The sequence below is a fragment of the Schistocerca nitens genome, chromosome 4, assembly GCF_023898315.1.
Source record: "Schistocerca nitens isolate TAMUIC-IGC-003100 chromosome 4, iqSchNite1.1, whole genome shotgun sequence".
Lineage (NCBI taxonomy): Eukaryota > Metazoa > Arthropoda > Insecta > Orthoptera > Acrididae > Schistocerca > Schistocerca nitens.
Genome location: NC_064617.1, coordinates 88,252,091 through 88,268,765, shown reverse-complemented (window position 1 = coordinate 88,268,765; position 16,675 = coordinate 88,252,091).

The window sequence follows — 16,675 nt, the reverse complement described above, 5'->3', positions numbered from 1 at the left end:
TATGGATGTCCCCATGGTAGTCGAGTTAATTGTTTCGGATGCGCAATTTACTGTTTACTGTATTCGTTGAAGTCTCCTATCGACGATGGAACACACAAATTGTGTCACGAGTTAATAAGGCAGTCTCGAGATGACTTCGCACAAAGCGACTATCGTGGCTATGATCACCATATGGAAGTCCCCGTGGTAGTCGAGTTAATTGTTTCCGATGGGCAATTTACTGTTTACTGTAATTGTTGAAGTCGCCTATCGACGATGGAACACACAAATTGTGTTGCGAGTCAATAAGGCAGTCTCGAGATGACTTCGCACAAAGCGACTATTGTGGCTATGGTCACCATATGGAAGTCCCCGTGGTAGTCGAGTTAATTGTTTCCGATGCGCAATTTACTGTTAACTGTAATTGTTGAAGTCTCCTATCGGCAATGGCTCACACAACTTGTGTCGCGAGTCAATAAGGCAATCTCGAGATGACTTCGCACAAAGTGACTATCGTGGCTATGATCACCATATGGAAGTCCCCGTGGTAGTCGAGTTAATTGTTTCCGATGCGCGATTTACTGTTTACTGTATTCGTTGACGTCTCCTGTCGACGATGGCACACACAAATTGTGTCGCGAGTCAATAAGGCAGTCTTGAGATGACTGCTCCCAAAGCGACTAACGTGACTATTGTCACCATATGGATGTACCTGTGAAAGTCAAGTTATTTGTTTCCGATGCGCAATTTACTGTTTACTGTATTCGTTGAAGTATCCTATCGACGATGGAACACACAAATTTTGTCGCGAGTCAATAAGGCAGTCTCGAGATGACTGCTCACAAAGCGAGTATCGTGACTATGGTCACCATATGGAAGTCCCCGTGGTAGTCGAGTTAATTGTTTGTGATGCGCAATTTACTGTTTACTGTATTCGTTGAAGTCTCCTATCGACGATGGAACACACAAATTGTGTCGCGAGTCAATAAGGCAGTCTCGAGATGACTTCGCACAAAGAGACTATTGTGGCTATGGTCACCATATGGAAGTCCCCGTGGTAGTCGAGTTAATTGTTTCCGATGCGCAATTTACTGTTTACTGTAATTGTTGAAGTCGCCTATCGACGATGGAACACACAAATTGTGTTGCGAGTCAATAAGGCAGTCTCGAGATGACTTCGCACAAAGCGACTATCGTGGCTATGGTCACCATATGGAAGTCCCCGTGGTAGTCGAGTTAATTGTTTCCGATGCGCAATTTACTGTTTACTGTATTCGTTGAAGTCTCCTGTCGACGATGGGACACACAAATTGTGTCGCGAGTCAATAAGGCAGTCTTGAGATGACTGCTCCCAAAGCGACTATCGTGACTATTGTCACCATATGGATGTACCTGTGGAAGTCAAGTTAATTGTTTCCGATGCGCAATTTACTGTTTACTGTAATCGTTGAAGTCTCCTATCGACGATGGAACACACAAATTTTGTCGCGAGTCAATAAGGCAGTCTCGAGATGACTGCTCACAAAGCGAGTATCGTGACTATGGTCACCATATGGAAGTCCCCGTGGTAGTCGAGTTAATTGTTTCCGATGCGCAATTTACTGTTTACTGTATTCGTTGAAGTCTCCTATCGACGATGGAACACACAAATTGTATCGCGAGTCAATAAGGCAGTCTCGAGATGACTTCGCACAAAGCGACTATCGTGGCTATGATCACCATATGGAAGTCCCCGTGGTAGTCGAGTTAATTGTTTCCGATGGGCAATTTACTGTTTACTGTAATTGTTGAAGTCGCCTATCGACGATGGAACACACAAATTGTGTTGCGAGTCAGTAAGGCAGTCTCGAGATGACTTCGCACAAAGCGACGATTGTGGCTATGGTCACCATATGGAAGTCCCCGTGGTAGTCGAGTTAATTGTTTCCGATGCGCAATTTACTGTTAACTGTAATTGTTGAAGTCTCCTATCGGCAATGGAACACACAACTTGTGTAGCGAGTCAATAAGGCAATCTCGAGATGACTTCGCACAAAGCGACTATCGTGGCTATGATCACCATATGGAAGTCCCTGTGGTTGTCGAGTTAATTGTTTCCCATGCGCAATTTACTGTTTACTGTATTCGTTGAAGTCTCCTGTCGACGATGGAACACACAAATTGTGTCGCGAGTCAATAAGGCAGTCTTGAGATGACTGCTCCCAAAGCGACTAACGTGACTATTGTCACCATATGGATGTACCTGTGAAAGTCAAGTTAATTGTTTCCGATCTGCAATTTACTGTTTACTGTATTCGTTGAAGTATCCTATCGACGATGGAACACACAAATTTTGTCGCGTGTCAATAAGGCAGTCTCGAGATGACTGCAAACAAAGCGAGTATCGTGACTATGGTCACCATATGGAAGTCCCCGTGGTAGTCGAGTTAATTGTTTCCGGTGCGCAATTTACTGTTTACTGTATTCGTTGAAGTCTCCTATCGACGATGGAACACACAAATTGTGTCGCGAGTCAATAAGGCAGTCTCGAGATGACTTCGCACAAAGCGACTATCGTGGCTGTGGTCACCATATGGAAGTCCCCGTGGTAGTCGAGTTAATTGTTTCCGTTGCGCAATTTACTGTTTACTGTATTCGTTGAAGTCTCCTATCGACGATGGAACACACAAATTGTGTTGCGAGTCAATAAGGCAGTCTCGAGATGACTGGTCACAAAGCGAGTATCATGACTATGGTCACCATATGGAAGTCCCCGTGGTAGTCGAGTTAATTGTTTCCGATGTGCAATTTACTGTTTACTGTATTCGTTGAAGTCTCCTATCGACGATGGAACACACAAATTGTGTCGCGTGTCAATAAGGCAGTCTCGAGATGACTGCTCACAAAGCGAGTATCGTGACTATGGTTACCATATGGAAGTCCCCGTGGTAGTCGAGTTAATTGTTTCCGATGCGCAATTTACTGTTTACTGTATTCGTTGAAGTCTCCTATCGACGATGGAACACACAAATTGTGTCGCGAGTCAATAAGGCAGTCTCGAGATGACTGCCCACAAAGCGACTATCGTGACTATTGTCACCATATGGATGTACCTTTGGAAGTCAAGTTAATTGTTTCCGATGCGCAATTTACTGTTTACTGTATTCGTTGAAGTCTCCTATCGACGATGGAACACACAAATTGTGTCGCGAGTCAATAAGGCAGTCTCGAGATGACTGCTCACAAAGCGAGTATCGTGACTATGGTCACCATATGGAAGTCCCCGTGGTAGTCGAGTTAATTGTTTCCGATGCGCAATTTACTCTTTACTGTATTCGTTGAAGTCTCCTATCGACGATGGAACACACAAATTGTGTCGCGAGTCAATAAGGCAGTCTCGAGATGACTTCGCGCAATGCGACTATTGTGGCTGTGGTCACCATATGTAAGTCCCCGTGGTAGTCGAGTTAATTGTTTCCATTGCGCAATGTACTGTTTACTGTATTCGTTGAAGTCTCCTATCGACGATGGAACACATAAATTGTGTCGCGAGTCAATAAGGCAGTCTCGAGATGACTGCTCTGTGACTATCGTACCTATAGTCACCATGTGGATGTACCTGTGGAAGTCAAGTTAATTGATTCCGATGCGCAATATACTGTTTACTGTTTTCGATAAAGCCTCCTGTCCACGATGGAACACACAAATTGTGTCACCAGTTCATAACGCTGTCTGCAGATGACTTCTCACAATGCGACCAATGTAGCTATGGTTACCGTATAGAATTCCTCTTGGGAGTCCAGTTCGTTGCTTTCGATGCGCAATTTATCAATTACTGAATACCTTGAAGCTTCCTGTCAACGATGGGACACACAAATTGCGTCTCGAATCAGTAATGCAGTCTGCAGATGACTTCCTACAAAGCGACTATCGTGCCTATGGTCACCATAAGGAAGTGCCCGTGGAAGACAAGTTAATTGTTTCCGATGCACAATTTACTGTTTACAGTTTTCCTTCATCCTCCTGTCGAAGATGGAACACACAAATTGCGTAACGGGTCAATAACGCAGTCTGCAGATGACTTCTCACAATGCGACCAACGCAGCTATGGTTACCGTATAGAATTAATCTTGGGAGTCCAGTTAATTGTTTCCGATGCGCAATTTACTGTTTACTGTATTCGTTGAAGTCGCCTATCGACGATGGAACACACAAATTGTGTCGCGAGTCAATAAGGCAGTCTCGAGATGACTTCGCACAAAGCGACTATCGTGGCTGTGGTCACCATATGGAAGTCCCCGTGGTAGTCGAGTTAATTGTTTCCGTTGCGCAATTTACTGTTTACTGTATTCGTTGAAGTCTCCTATCGACGATGGAACACACAAATTGTGTCGCGAGTCAATAAGGCAGTCTCGAGATGACTGCTCACAAAGCGAGTATCATGACTATGGTCACCATATGGAAGTCCCCGTGGTAGTCGAGTTAATTGTTTCCGATGTGCAATTTACTGTTTACTGTATTCGTTGAAGTCTCCTATCGACGATGGAACACACAAATTGTGTCGCGAGTCAATAAGGCAGTCTCGAGATGACTGCTCACGAAGCGAGTATCGTGACTATGGTTACCATATGGAAGTCCCCGTGGTAGTCGAGTTAATTGTTTCCGATGCGCAATTTACTGTTTACTGTATTCGTTGAAGTCTCCTATCGACGATGGAACAGACAAATTTTGTCGCGAGTCAATAAGGCAGTCCCGAGATGACTGCCCACAAAGCGACTATCGTGACTATTGTCACCATATGGATGTACCTTTGGAAGTCAAGTTAATTGTTTCCGATGGGCAATTTACTGTTTACTGTATTCGTTGAAGTCTCCTATCGACGATGGAACACAGAAATTGTGTCGCGAGTCAATAAGGCAGTCTCGAGATGACTGCTCACAAAGCGAGTATCGTGACTATGGTCACCATATGTAAGTCCCCGTGGTAGTCGAGTTAATTGTTTCCGATGCGCAATTTACTCTTTACTGTATTCGTTGAAGTCTCCTATCGACGATGGAACACACAAATTGTGTCGCGAGTCAATAAGGCAGTCTCGAGATGACTTCGCGCAATGCGATTATCGTGGCTGTGGTCACCATATGTAAGTCCCCGTGGTAGTCGAGTTAATTGTTTCCGTTGCGCAATGTACTGTTTACTGTATTCGTTGAAGTCTCCTATCGACGATGGAACACACAAATTGTGTCGCGAGTCAATAAGGCAGTCTCGAGATGACTGCTCTCAAAGTGACTATCGTACCTATTGTCACCATATGGATGTACCTGTGGAAGTCAAGTTAATTGATTCCGATGCGCAATATACTGTTTACTGTTTTCGATAATGCCTCCTGTCCACGATGGAACACACAAATTGCGTCACCAGTTCATAACGCTGTCTGCAGATGACTTCTCACAATGCGACCAATGTAGCTATGGTTACTGTATAGAATTCCTCTTGGGAGTCCAGTTCGTTGCTTTCGATGCGCAATTTATCAATTACTGAATACCTTGAAGCTTCCTGTCAACGATGGGACACAGAAATTGCGTCTCGAATCAGTACTGCAGTCTGCAGATGACTTCCTATAAAGCGACTATCGTGCCTATGGTCACCATAAGGAAGTGCCCGTGGAAGACAAGTTAATTGTTTCCGATGCGCAATTTACTGTTTACTGTTTTCCTTCATCCTCCTGTCGAAGATGGAACACACAAATTGCGTAACGGGTCAATAACGCAGTCTGCAGATGACTTCTCACAATGCGACCAACGTAGCTAAGGTTACCGTATAGAATTCCTCTTGGGAGTCTAGTAAATTGTTTCCGATGCGCAATTTACTGTTCACTGTATTTTTTGAAGTCTCCTATCGACGATGGAACACAAAATTGTGTCGCGAGTCAATAAGGCAGTCTCGACATGACTACTCACAAAGCGACTATTGTGACTATTGTCACCCTATGGATGTACCTGTGGAAGCCAAGTTAATTGATTCCGATGCGCAATATACTGTTTTAGTGTTTTCGATGAAGCCTCCTGTCGACGATGGAACACACAAATTGCGTCACCAGTCTATAACGCTGTCTGCAGATGACTTCTCACAATGCGACCAACGTAGCTAAGGTTACCGTATAGAATTCCTCTTGGGAGTCTAGTAAATTGTTTCCGATGCGCAATTTACTGTTCACTGTATTCGTTGAAGTCTCCTATCGACGAAGGAACACACAAATTGTGTCGCGAGTAAATAAGGCAGTCTCGAGATGACTACGCACAAAGCGACTATTGTGGCTATGGTCACCATATGGAAGTCCCCGTGGTAGTCAAGGTAATTGTTTCCGATGCGCAATTTACTGTTTACTGTATTCGTTGAAGTCTCCTATCGACGATGGAACAGACAAATTGTGTCGCGAGTCAATAAGGCAGTCCCGAGATGACTGCCCACAAAGCGACTATCGTGACTATTGTCACCATATGGATGTAGCTTTGGAAGTCAAGTTAATTGTTTCCGATGCGCAATTTACTGTTTACTGTATTCGTTGAAGTCTCCTATCGACGATGGAACACAGAAATTGTGTCGCGAGTCAATAAGGAAGTCTCGAGATGACTGCTCACAAAGCGAGTATCGTGACTATGGTCACCATATGGAAGTCCCCGTGGTAGTCGAGTTAATTGTTTCCGTTGCGCAATGTACTGTTTACTGTATTCGTTGAAGTCTCCTATCGACGATGGAACACACAAATTGTGTCGCTAGTCAATAAGGCAGTCTCGAGATGACTGCTCTCAAAGTGACTATCGTACCTATTGTCACCATATGGATGTACCTGTGGAAGTCAAGTTAATTGATTCCGATGCGCAATATACTGTTTACTGTTTTCGATAAAGCCTCCTGTCCACGATGGAACACACAAATTGCATCACCAGTTCATAACGCTGTCTGCAGATGATTTCTCACAATGCGACCAATGTAGCTATGGTTACCGTGTAGAATTCCTCTTGGGAGTCCAGTTCGTTGCTTCCGATGCGCAATTTATCAGTTACTGAATACCTTGAAGCTTCCTGTCAACGATGGCACACACATTTTGCGTCTCGAATCAGTAATGCAGTCTGCAGATGACTTCCTACAAAGCGACTATCGTGGCTATGGTCACCATAAGGAAGTGCCCGTGGAAGACAAGTTAATTGTTTCCGATGCGCAATTTACTGTTTACTGTTTTCCTTCATCCTCCTGTCGAAGATGGAACACACAAATTGCGTAACGGGTCAATAACGCAGTCTGCAGGTGACTTCTCACAATGCGACCAACGCAGCTATGGTTACCGTATAGAATTAATCTTGGGAGTCCAGTTAATTGTTTCCGATGCGCCATTTACTGTTTACTGTATTCGTTGAAGTCGCCTATCGACGATGGAACACACAAATTGTGTCGCGAGTCAATAAGGCAGTCTTGAGACGACTTCGCACAAAGTGACTATTGTGGCTATGGTCACCATATGGAAGTCCCCGTGGTAGTCGAGTTAATTGTTTCCGATGCGCCATTTACTGTTTACTGTATTCGTTGAATTCTCCTATCGACGATGGAACACACAAATTGTGTCGCGAGTCAATAAGGCAGCCTCCAGATGACTTCTCACAAAGTTACTATCGTGGCTATGGTCACCATGTGGAAGTCCCCATGGAAGACAATTTAATTGATTCAGATGCCCAATTTACTGTTTACTTTATTTCTTGATCCTCCTGTCGATGATGGAACACACAACTTGCGTAACGGCTCAATAACGCAGTCTGCAGATGACTTCTCACAATGCGACCAACGTAGCTAAGGTTACCGTATAGAATTCCTCTTGGGAGTCTATTAAATTGTTTCCGATGCGCAATTTACTGTTTACTGTATTCCTTGAAGCCTCCTGTTGACGATGGAACACACAAATTGCGTCACGAGTGAACGACACAGTCTCCAGATGACTTCACACAAAGCGACCATCGTGGCGATGGTCACCACATGGAAGTCCCCGTGGTAGTCGACTTAATTGTTTCCGATGCGAAATTTACTGTTTACTGTATTCGTTGAAGTCTCCTATCGACGATGGAACACACAAATTGTGTTGCGAGTCAATAAGGCAGTCTCGAGATGACTTCGCTCAAAGCGGCTATTGTGGCTATGGTCACCATATGGAAGTCCCCGTGGTAGTCGACTTAATTGTTTGTGATGCGCAATATAATGTTTACTGTATTCGTTGAAGTCTCCTATCGACGATGGAACACACAAACTGTGATGCGAGTCAATAAGGCAGTCTCGAGATGACTTCGCTCAAAGCGACCATTGTGGCTATGGTCACCATATGGAAGTCCCCGTGGTAGTCGACTTAATTGTTTGTGATGCGCAATTTACTGTTTACTGTATTCGTTGAAGTCTCCTATCGACGATGGAACACACAAACTGTGTTGCGAGTCAATAAGGCAGTCTTGAGATGACTTCGCTCAAAGCGGCTATTGTGGCTATGGTCACCATATGGAAGTCCCCGTGGTAGTCGACTTAATTGTTTCTGATGCGTAATTTACTGTTTACTGTATTCGTTGAAGTCTCTTATCGACGATGGAACACACAAACTGTGTTGCGAGTCAATAAGGCAGTATCGAGATGACTTCGCTCAAAGCGACCATTGTGGCTATGGTCACCATATGGAAGTCCCCGTGGTAGTCGACTTAATTGTTTCCGATGCGAAATTTACTGTTTACTGTATTCGTTGAAGTCTCCTATCGACGATGGAACACACAAATTGTGTTGCGAGTCAATAAGGCAGTCTCGAGATGACTTCGCTCAAAGCGGCTATTGTGGCTATGGTCACCATATGGAAGTCCCCGTGGTAGTCGACTTAATTGTTTGTGATGCGCAATTTACTGTTTACTGTATTCGTTGAAGTCTCCTATCGACGATGGAACACACAAACTGTGTTGCGAGTCAATAAGGCAGTCTCGAGAAGACTTCGCTCAAAGCGACCATTGTGGCTATGGTCACCATATGGAAGTTCCCGTGGTAGTCGACTTAATTGTTTGTGATGCGCAATTTACTGTTTACTGTATTCGTTGAAGTCTCCTATCGACAATGGAACACACAAATTGCGTCGTGAGTCAGTAATGTGGCCTCCAGATGACTTCTCACAAAGCGACTAACGGTCCTATGGTCACCGTACGGTCGTCCTCCTGGGAGTCACGTTAATTTTTTGCAATGCGCAGTTTTCAGTTTATTGTAATCCTTGAACCCTCCTGTTGACGAAGGAACACACAAATTGCGTCGAGAGTAAATAATGTAGCCTCCTGATGACTTCTCACAATGCGTCAAACGTGGCTATGGATACCGTATAGAATTCCTCCTGGGAGTCCAATTACAGTATTCTATATTCCTTGAAGTTTCCTGTAGACGATAGAAACACACAAATTACGTCGCGAGTCAATAAGGCAGTCTCGAGATGACTTCGCTCAAAGCGACCATTGTGGCTATGGTCATCATATGGAAGTCCGTGGTAGTCGAGTTAATTGTTTCCGATGCGCAGTTTACTGTTTACTGTATTCGTTGAAGTCTCCTATCGACGATGGGACATACAAATTGTGTCGCGAGTCAATAAGGCAGTCTCGAGATGACTGCTCACAAAGCGACTATCGTGACTATTGTCACCCTATGGATGTACCTGTGGAAGCCAAGTTAATTGATTCCGATGCGCAATATACTGTTTTAGTGTTTTCGATGAAGCCTCCTGTCGACGATGGAACACACAAATTGCGTCACCAGTCTATAACGCAGTCTGCAGATGACTTCTCACAATGCGACCAACGTAGCTAAGGTTACCGTATAGAATTCCTCTTGGGAGTCTAGTAAATTGTTTCCGATGCGCAATTTACTGTTCACTGTATTTTTTGAAGTCTCCTATCGACGATGGAACACAAAATTGTGTCGCGAGTCAATAAGGCAGTCTCGACATGACTACTCACAAAGCGACTATTGTGACTATTGTCACCCTATGGATGTACCTGTGGAAGCCAAGTTAATTGATTCCGATGCGCAATATACTGTTTTAGTGTTTTCGATGAAGCCTCCTGTCGACGATGGAACACACAAATTGCGTCACCAGTCTATAACGCTGTCTGCAGATGACTTCTCACAATGCGACCAACGTAGCTAAGGTTACCGTATAGAATTCCTCTTGGGAGTCTAGTAAATTGTTTCAGATGCGCAATTTACTGTTCACTGTATTCGTTGAAGTCTCCTATCGACGAAGGAACACACAAATTGTGTCGCGAGTAAATAAGGCAGTCTCGAGATGACTACGCACAAAGCGACTATTGTGGCAATGGTCACCATATGGAAGTCCCCGTGGTAGTCAAGGTAATTGTTTCCGATGCGCAATTTACTGTTATCTTAATTGTTGCAGTCGCCTATCGACGATGGAACACACAAATTGTGTTGCGAGTCAATAAGGCAGTCTCGAGATGACTTCGCACAAAGCGACTATTGTGGCTATGGTCACCATATGGAAGTCCCCGTGGTAGTCGAGTTAATTGTTTCCGATGCGCAATGTACTGTTTACTGTAATTGTCGAAGTCGCCTATCGACGATGGAACACACAAATTGTGTTGCGAGTCAATAAGGCAGTCTCGAGATGACTTCGCACAAAGCGACTATCGTGGCTATGGTCACCATATGGAAGTCCCCGTGGTAGTCGAGTTAATTGTTTCCGATGCGCAATTTACTGTTTACTGTATTCGTTGAAGTCTCCTGTCGACGATGGAACACACAAATTGTGTCGCGAGTCAATAAGGCAGTCTTGAGATGACTGCTCCCAAAGCGACTATCGTGACTATTGTCACCATATAGATGTACCTGTGGAAGTCAAGTTAATTGTTTCCGATGCGCAATTTACTGTTTACTGTATTCGTTGAAGTATCCTATCGACGATGGAACACACAAATTTTGTCGCGAGTCAATAAGGCAGTCTCGAGATGACTGCTCACAAAGCGAGTATCGTGTCTATGGTCACCATATGGAAGTCCCCGTGGTTGTCGAATTAATTGTTTCCGGTGCGCAATTTACTGTTTACTGTATTCGTTGAAGTCTCCTATCGACGATGGAACACACAAATTGTGTCGCGAGTCAATAAGGCAGTCTCGAGATGACTTCGCACAAAGCGACTATCGTGGCTGTGGTCACCATATGGAAGTCCCCGTGGTAGTCGAGTTAATTGTTTCCGTTGCGGAATTTACTGTTTACTGTATTCGTTGAAGTCTCCTATCGACGATGGAACACACAAATTGTGTCGCGAGTCAATAACGCAGTCTCGAGATGACTGGTCACAAAGCGAGTATCATGACTATGGTCACCATATGGAAGTCCCTGTGGCAGTCGAGTTAATTGTTTCCGATGTGCAATTTACTGTTTACTGTATTCGTTGAAGTCTCCTATCGACGATGGAACACACAAATTGTGTCGCGAGTCAATAAGGCAGTCTCGAGATGACTGCTCACAAAGCGAGTATCGTGACTATGGTTACCATATGGAAGTCCCCGTGGTAGTCGAGTTAATTGTTTCCGATGCGCAATTTACTGTTTACTGTATTCGTTGAAGTCTCCTATCGACGATGGAACACACAAATTGTGTCGCGAGTCCATAAGGCAGTCTCGAGATGACTGCCCACAAAGCGACTATCGTGACTATTGTCACCATATGGATGTACCTTTGGAAGTCAAGTTTATTGTTTCCGATGCGCAATTTACTGTTTACTGTATTCGTTGAAGTCTCCTATCGACGATGGAACACACAAATTGTGTCGCGAGTCAATAAGGCAGTCTCGAGATGACTTCGCTCAAAGCGACCATTGTGGCTATGGTCACCATATGGAAGTCCCCGTGGTAGTCGACTTAATTGTTTGTGATACGCAATTTACTGTTTACTGTATTCGTTGAAGTCTCCTATCGACAATGGAACACACAAATTGCGTCGTGAGTCAGTAATGTGGCCTCCAGATGACTTCTCACAAAGCGACTAACGGTCCTATGGTCACCGTACGTTCGTCCTCCTGGGAGTCACGTTAATTTTTTGCAATGCGCAGTTTTCAGTTTATTGTAATCCTTGAACCCTCTTGTTGACGAAGGAACACACAAATTGCGTCGAGAGTAAATAATGTAGCCTCCTGATGACTTCTCACAATGCGTCAAACGTGGCTATGGATACCGTATAGAATTCCTCCTGGGAGTCCAATTTCAGTATTCTATATTCCTTGAAGCTTCCTGTAGACGATAGAAACACACAAATTACGTCGCGAGTCAATAAGGCAGTCTCGAGATGACTTCGCTCAAAGCGACCATTGTGGCTATGGTCATCATATGGAAGTCCGTGGTAGTCGAGTTAATTGTTTCCGATGCGCAGTTTACTGTTTACTGTATTCGTTGAAGTCTCCTATCGACGATGGGACATACAAATTGTGTCGCGAGTCAATAAGGCAGCCCTGAGATGACTGCTCACAAAGCGACTATGGTGACTATTGTCACCATATGGATGTACCTGTGGAAGTCAAGTTAATTGTTTCCGATGCGCAATTTACTGTTTACTGTATTCGTTGAAGTCTCCTATCGACGATGGGACATACAAATTGTGTCGCGAGTCAATAAGGCAGCCCTGAGATGACTGCTCACAAAGCGACTATCGTGACTATTGTCACCATATGGATGTACCTGTGGAAGTCAAGTTAATTGTTTCCGATGCGCAATTTACTGTTTACTGTATTCGTTGAAGTCTTCTATTGACGATGGAACACACAAATTGTGTCGCGAGTCAATAAGGCAGTCTCGAGATGACTTCGCACAAAGCGACTATCGTGGCTATGGTCATCATATGGAAGTCCCCGTGGTAGTCGCGTTAATTGTTTCCGTTGCGCAATTTACTGTTTACTGTATTCCTTGATCCTCCTGTCGAAGATGGAACCCACAAATTGCGTAACGGGTCAATAACGCAGTCTGCAGATGACTTTTCACAATGCGACCAACATAGCTAAGGTTACCGTATAGCATTCCTCTTGGGAGTCCAGTTAATTGTTTCCGATGCGCAATTTACAGTTCACTGTATTCGTTGAAGTCTCCTATCGACGATGGAACACACAAATTGCGTCGCGAGTGAATAAGGCAGTCTCGAGATGACTGCTCACAAAGCGACTATCGTGAGTGTTGTCACCATATGGATGTACCCGTGGAAGTCAAGTTAATTGATTCCGATGCGCAATATACTGTTTACTGTATTCCTTGATCCTCCTTTCGAACATGGAACCCACAAATTGCGTAACGGGTCAATAACGCAGTCTGCAGACGACTTCTCACAATGCGACCAACGTTGCTAAAGTTACCGTATAGATTTCCTCTTGGTAGTCGAGTTAATTGTTTCCGATGCGCAATTTACTCTTTACTGTATTCCTTGACGCTTCCTGTCAACGATGGAACACATAAATTGCGTCTCGAGTCAGTAATGCAGCCTCCAGATGACTTCTCACAAAGCGACTAACGTTTCTATAGTCACCGTACGGAAGTCCTCCTGGGAGCCAAGTAAATTGCTTCTGATGCGCAGTTTTCAGATTGCTGTATTGCTTGAAGCCTCCTGTCGACGATGGAACACACAAATTGCGTCGTGAGTCAGTAATGTGGCCTCCAGATGACTTCTCACAAAGCGACTAACGGTCCTATGGTCACCGTACGGACGTCCTCCTGGGAGTCACGTTAAATGTTTGCAATGCGCAGTTTTCAGTTTATTGTAATCCTTGAACCCTCCTGTTGACGAAGGAACACACAAATTGCGTCGAGAGTAAATAATGTAGCCTCCTGATGACTCCTCACAATGCGACAAACGTGGCTATGGATACCGTATAGAATTCCTCCTGGGAGTCCAATTACAGTATTCTATATTCCTTGAAGCTTCCTGTCGACGATGGAACACACAAATTACGTCGCGAGTCAATAAGGCAGTCTCGAGATGACTTCACACAAAGCGACTATTGTGGCTATGGTCACCATATCGAAGTCCCCGTGGTAGTCGATTTAATTGTTTCCGATGCGCAATTTACTGTTTACTGTATTCGTTGAAGTCTCCTATCGGCGATGGAACACACAATTTTTGTCGCGAGTCAATAAGGCAGTCTCGAGATGACTCCGCACAAAGCGACTATCGTCGCTATTGTCACTATATGGAAGTCCCCGTAGTAGTTGGGTTAATTGTTTCCGATGCGCAATTTACTGTTTACTGTATTCGTAGAAGTCTCCTATCGACGATGGAACACACAAATTGTGTCGCGAGTCAATAAGGCAGTCTCGAGATGACTGCTCACAAAGCGACTATCGTGACTATGGTCACCATATGGAAGTCCCCGTGGTAGTCGAGTTAATTGTTTCCGATGCGCAATTTTCTGTTTACTGTATTCGTTGTAGTATCGACGATGGATCACACAAATTGTGCTGCTAGTCAATAAGGCAGTCTCGAGATGACTTCGCACAAAGCGACTTTCGTGGCTACGGTCACCATATGGAAGTCCCCGTGGTGGTCGAGTTAATTGTTTCCGATGCGCAACTTACTGTTTACTGTATTCGTTGAAGTCTCCTATCGACGATGGAACACACAAATTGTGTCGCGAGTCAATAGGGCAGGCTCGAGATGACTGCTCACAAAACGACTATTTTGGCTATGGTCACCATATGGAAGTCCCCGTGGTAGTCGAGTTAATTGTTTCCAATGCGCAATTTACTGTTTACTGTATTCGTTGAAGTGTCCTATCGACGATGGAAGACACTAATTGTGTCGCGAATCAATAAGGCAGTCTCGAGATGACTTCGCACAAAGCGACTATCAAGACTATGGTCACCATATGGAAGTCCCCGTGGTAGTCGAATTAAATGTTTCCGATGCGCAATTTACTCTTTACTGTATTCCATGAAGTCTCCTATCGACGATGGAACACACAAATTGTGTCGCGAGTCAATAACGCTGTCTCGAGATGACTGCTCACAAAGCGACTATCGTGACTATTGTCACCATATGGAAGTACTTGTGGAAGTCAAGTTGATTGTTTCCGATGCGCAGTTTACTGTTTACTGTGTTCGTTGAAGTCTCCTGTCGAAGATGGAACACACAAAATACGTCGCGAGTGAATAAGGCAGTCTCGGGATGATTTCGCACAGAGCGACTATTGTGGCTATGGTCACCATATGGAAGCCCCTGTGGTAGTCGAGTTAATTGTTTCCGATGCGCAATTTACTGTTTACTGTATTCGTTGAAGTCTCCGATCGACGATGGAACACACAAATTGTGTCACGAGTCAATAAGGCAGTCTCGAGATGACTTCGCACAAAGCGACTATCGTGGCTATGGTCACCATATGGAAGACCCCATGGTAGTCGAGTTAATTGTTTCCGATGCGCAATTTACTGTTTACTGTATTCGTTGAAGTCTCCTATCGACGATGGAACACACAAATTGTGTCGCGAGTCAATAAGGCAGTCTCGAGATGACTTCGCACAAAGCGACTATCGTGACTATGGTCACCATATGGAAGTCCCCGTCGTAGTCGAGTTAATTGTTTCCGATGCGCAATTTACTGTTTACTGTATTCGTTGAAGTCTCCTATCGACGATGGAACACACAAATTGTGTCGAGAGTCAATAACGCAGTCTCGAGATGACTGCTCACAAAGCGAGTATCGTGACTATGGTCACCATATGGAAGTCCCCGTCGTAGTCGAGTTAATTGTTTCCGATGCGCAATTTACTGTTTACTGTATTCGTTGAAGTCTCCTATCGACGATGGAACACACAAATTGTGTCGCGAGTCAATAAGGCAGTCTCGAGATGACTGCTCACAAAGCGACTATCGTGACTATTGTCACCATATGGATGTACCTGTGGAAGTCAAATTAATTGATTCCGATGCCCAATTTACTGTTAACTGTATTTCTTGATCCTCCTGTCGATGATGGAACACACAAATTGCGTAACGGGTCAATAACGCAGACTGCAGATGACTTCAGACAATGCGACCAACGTAGCTATGGTTACCGAATATAATTCCTCTTGGGAGTCCAGTTAATTGTTTCCGATGCGCAATTTACTCTTTACTGTATTCCTTGACGCTTGCTGTCAACGATGGAACACATAAATTGCGTCTCGAGTCAGTAAAGCATTCACCAGATGACTTCTCACAAAGCGGCTAACGTTTCTATAGTCACCGTACGGAAGTCCTCCTGGGCGTCACGTTAATTGTTTGCAATGCGCAGTTTTCAGTTTATTGTAATCCTTGAACCCTCCTGTTGACGAAGGAACACACAAATTGCGTCGAGAGTATATAATGTAGCCTATTGATGACTTCTCACAATGCGACAAACGTGGCTATGGATACCGTATAGAAGTCCTCCTGGGAGTCCAATTACAGTATTCTATATTCCTTGAAGCTTCCTGTCGACGATGGAACACACAAATTACGTCGCGAGTCAATAAGGCAGTCTCGAGATGACTTCGCACAAAGCGACTATCGTGGCTATGGTCACCATATGGAAGTCCCCGTGGTAGTCGAGTTAATTGTTTCCGATGCGCAATTTACAGTTTACTGTATTCGTTGAAGTCTCCTATCGGCGATGGAAGACACAAATTGTGTCGCGAGTGAATAAGGC